Here is a 5,017-nt window from a genome sequence, read left to right as displayed (position 1 = left end):
TCCAGAGAAACTGCTAATTTTGCAGTGTTTTTTTGTATGTATGTATGTTCGTTAAGTTTAAAGGTACAATATGTACGATTTTTGTAATAAAATATCCAAAAATCGCTTGCACTGTGTGATATATTTCCTGCAGTTTTGTACTTACAATATCCCAAAAGTTCCCAAAGATTTTTAATTTCAGAGAAATTGCAATTGTAAATAATGGCTCGTCCCTGGTCATTGTCGCCTGTCAGTGACGTAATATCCGCGTGTTCCCTGGTTACCGCTTGTTCTGCCATAGTTGGCAACAGACATGGACAACTGTGTTACGTCTAGCGTCACGCTCACGCTTGTTGTTGTTTCGTTCTAACATTATGGACCATGGCAAGCAGACTTTAGGACACAAGAACTAAAACGAGGATCAATATCAGGATTTTAGAGCTCCACGTCCACGACTAACTTTGACTTGACAGAGACGCCGCTCTTGCATACTTTATTAGACAGGTGAGCAAAATGTACATAAACAAATCAATGTTATATAGCTCAACAACATGATGACATGTTAGAATATGATCAGTATGTTGATCTAGCATACTGCTAATCTCATACAGCCAACAAACTAACACAAATAACATTATAATTTTCAACACACTCTGTTTAGTGTAAAGTGAAACAGTGCTGCGTTACCTCACAAGTTTAATATGTCAAATAAACGGACCTGTGTGAGTGAGTAGTAATTCAGCACTTGCGGGTAGTTCGGTAGAATGAAATGTCTTTATTCCTTTATATCTGTGAGACTCGCGTGTGGCGCTGATATCTGTCTCTCATTAGCAATCGAGCCCTGCTTCATACCACAGTCATGTTAAAAAAACATGAATAGTTTCACTCATCCATAAACATTATTAGATCCATCGGCATGACCTCAAGTTCCATAATTCCGCTTATGCGTCATCAACCTACACCTTTGTTATTGTAAGAGGTTATAAAAATAATAAATAAATAAAAATTACATATTTCATATTGTAGCTTTAACATTTAAAAAATGTTACACACCTAATCAACAGTTTCAGTCATACATACATGGCAACAGCGCCTCCTACAGGCATTCAGCTGCCAGTAGCTGATACTTGTTACAGTAGCAGCTTTCCTAAGACACAATTTACAACCCACTTTCCACTATGTGTACTTTACCCAGTACTCACACTTGCAGTCTGGGTTATTCATACATTGGTAAATTGATATTTGAGCAATATACTAAGCAAGGCCCTGTTCTGACTGTAAGTGCCCCGTTGCAACAAACCCCAGTTACACCTTTCTTACGATGGTCCACTTCAAACATTTTAATATACGTAACTTTGCAACTACATGTCAACTAACTAGTTGTTGACATGTAGTTGCAAAGTTACTTTTAGTTAGTAGAATGTATAAAGTGGGCTATTGAAATAGTGTTAAACAAACCTCTTAAGTTAAGAAAACCAGAAGAACTGACTACAAAAGTTTATTAGGCACATTCATTTGCATAATCAGATCTGGGGCTCCTTTAAACAATTGAATGGTGTTTAACATTAGTATGAATGTACATACATCACAGATTTAGAGGAAATAGAAGTGTAAGGTTTAAGATATATACAGATCTAACAGACACGCATGCATGTGCACACAGGTGCAGGTAGTTTAATTAACAAAATTAATTTTAAAAAGTTTCACAATTTCTGCAACCTAGTTATCAACATTTCAATCTAAATACAGTTTTAAACTGTAAACTTTTAAACCTTTGTGGGTGTTTTTTTTAAATTGATAACAACTGTTGGTTTGCAGTTAGTGATGAACTTATATCTACGTGAAATTATTTTATTTTATTTTTTTTACAGATAATTTTTGAGGTGAATGTTTTTTTTTTTTTTTTTTTTTGACTTTTTGGATGTCATAACTTCCAAGAAGTTCATGCTGTAAGAGGTGTGGTAACAGATTCATATGTGATAGTGATAAACGATAGAAGTGTAAAAATAATAATGCAACAACCATTCAAATATTACGCAATCAGGTTAAGGTAATTAATATATATAATATAAGCATATTAAAAAACTACAAAGACCTATCATTCCTCTTTTTTTGTGGCTATGGCAAAGCAGTTCTATAGAAACCTAAGGAAAAAGAAGTGTGATCATATCATTTTGTGAGTTTTTTTTTTAATGTATAAAAATAATTTCTGGGCCACATCCACCAAAACAGAGTGTTTCAAAGAGAGAGTAAAAACAGGATAGAAAACAACCTATTACTTCTAAATAATGATGTTTTTGATTACAAATATTTCTATAATCTTGCTATAAGTGGGCCTCAGAGAACAGTTAATGACCCCTTTAATACTAATGCTAGAAATGTAAATGTAGACAACAAAGAACAAGAATATAATTTATTAATACAATTTATTTATAGAATGGTTAAGTTATGTGCTTGCAGAAGTGATGTCTTCTCATTCGTGAAGGTTTTAATCTTTTAATTCCAATGATTATCTGGAATACAAATAGCGTACCGCACGATATACGTCACCTTTTCTCATTAATATTCATTAAGCTAGCGACGGTTGCTAGGGGGGTCAAACTCGCGCGTGTCACTCATGCTAGACGCATGTAAACAGTTTACGGACGAGATGTCTACTGAGCTAAACCTGCTAACTCTGTCCGAGAATGATGTCCCCGGTGCCAAATTCACTGATATAGAAGTAGAAGAACATACAAATATTCAATTGAAGAGATGGCTTGAGTGTAGAGGGCTGAAAAAGACGGGAAAAAGAGCCGACCTGATCCAGAGGTAGATTGTTATCGACAGAATTTCTCCCCCAAAAAACATCGCCTTACGCCACTGACAGTGACATTTTGCAGTTTCAACAAGCTATCTTTTACCACCCTATGTCCTGTCTGTCATATATACTATGTCCTCTGGTTGTCTTACGTCTGACAATTGTTGGGGGTCATTTATATTATTATTATTAATGTATTTATTTTTTGTTTAGCGATCGCTAATGCTACTTGGGCAACCAACAACACTTAATTTTTAATTAATATCAAATCTAAATTCTCTCAATTATTTTACCCTCCCCCCTAAGGCTGTTTCCTTACTACAGAAAAAGTAAATCTGTCAGATCTAGGACCTACCTGTATCATGACCAGGCTTGCTAGAAAAAGGCAGAGGCTGAACATGTCTTACATATTTAAATAAGAGTATTTTAAGAAAGTAGGCCTACATATGACTTTTATGATAAATACATGTCATTCAAGGCAGTAGTAGCACCTACAAGTAACTATATATATATATATAGAGAGAGAGAGAGAGAGAGAGAGTTATTCATTCATTCAAAATAATGTTTTAATGCATTGAACTGGTCTTTTGGACGTCCGCACAAGTTGACCCATCGTTCACATTTATCCCTCTGGGTTTTTGGCTTCGGGAAACGAATAAAGAATACATCCTTCATATGTGGACGGTCATAGTGTCTGGAGTCGTTTCTGCAAGTTCCATAGCAGCAGTGTTTACTCGGCATGTTCTTATTTGAGGGATAACCGGCAGAAAACAAGCAGTACTAGCATGAATCATAAGCGAGCGCGCTTCTATGTTGACCCCCTTCCGGTTTACGTTGCTGACGTCACGCGGCCTTGCGGTCTAAAAATAGCACTCGTGCGGCACGCTATTGGAGTTTATATATATATATATACAGTGCCCTCCACAATTAATGGCACCCCTGGTAAATATGAGCAAAACTGGCTGTAAAAAATAAATCTGCATCGTTTATCCTTTTGATCTTTCATTCAAAAAATTTGCAAAATTCTAACCTTTCATTGAAGTAAAAGAATTGAATGTGGGGGGGGAAATCACATTATAAAATAAATGTTTTTCTCCAAAACACCTTGGCCACAATTATTGGCACCCTTTTATTAAATACTTTTTGCAATCTCCTTTTGCCAAGATAACAGCTCTGAGTCTTCTCCTATAATGCCTGATGAGTTTGGAGAACACCTGACAAGAGATCAGAGACCATTCCTCCATACAGAATCTCTCCAGATCCTTCAGATTCCCAGATCCATGTTTGTGCTTCTTCTCTTCAGTTCACTCCACTCATCAGGTCAGGGGACTGGGACGGTCATGGCAGAAGCTTCATTTTGTGCTCCGCAACAAATTTTTGTGTTGATTTTGATGTTTGTTTTGGATCGTTGTCCTGATGGAAGATCCAACCACGGCCCATTATAAGATTTCTAGCAGAAGGCGTCAGGTTTTGATTTTTTATCTGTTGATATTTTATAGAATCCACGATGCCATGTATCTGAACAAGAAGTCCAGGACCTCCAGCAGAAAAATATGCCCACAACATTAAAGATCCAACGGTATATTAAATTGTACACATGGGGTACTTTTTATCCTTGTGTTCACCAAACCCATCTAGTGTGTTTGCTGCCAAAAAGCTCTTTTTTTAGTCTCATCTGACCACAGAACCCTGTGCCGTTTGAAGTTCCAGTCATGTCTGACAATTAAATTTGCTGGAGTTTGTTTCTGGAGGAGCGAGGAGGATTTTTCTTGAAACCCTCCCAAACAACATGTGGGGATGTAGGTTTTTTTTTTTTTGGGCTTTCTGACCCCAAGACTCAACTAATCTCTGCAATTCTCCATCTGTGATCCTTGAAGAGTCTTTGGCCACTCAAACTTTCATCCTCGCCGTGCATTAAGACAATATAGACACATGTCCTCTTCCTGGCAGATTTGTAACATCTTTAGTTGATTGGAACTTCTTAATTATTGCCCTGATGGTCAAAATGGGGATTTTCAATTCTTTAGCTATTGTCTTACAGCCACTTTCTATTTTGTGATGGTCAACAATCTTTTGCTACGCATCAGAACTATATTCTGTGGTTTTACTCATTGTGATGGATGATTAAGGGGATTTGGCCTTTGTGTTTCCTCATATTTAAACTCCTGTGAAACACGAAGTCATAGCTGGACAATTTCATGTTCCTAGTCACCCTGGTGTACTAAAAAAGGTAAATAT

This window comes from Rutilus rutilus (genome assembly GCF_951802725.1).
Source record: "Rutilus rutilus genome assembly, chromosome: 1".
Classification (NCBI taxonomy): Eukaryota; Metazoa; Chordata; class Actinopteri; order Cypriniformes; family Leuciscidae; genus Rutilus; species Rutilus rutilus.
This window is presented reverse-complemented; position numbering follows the sequence as displayed.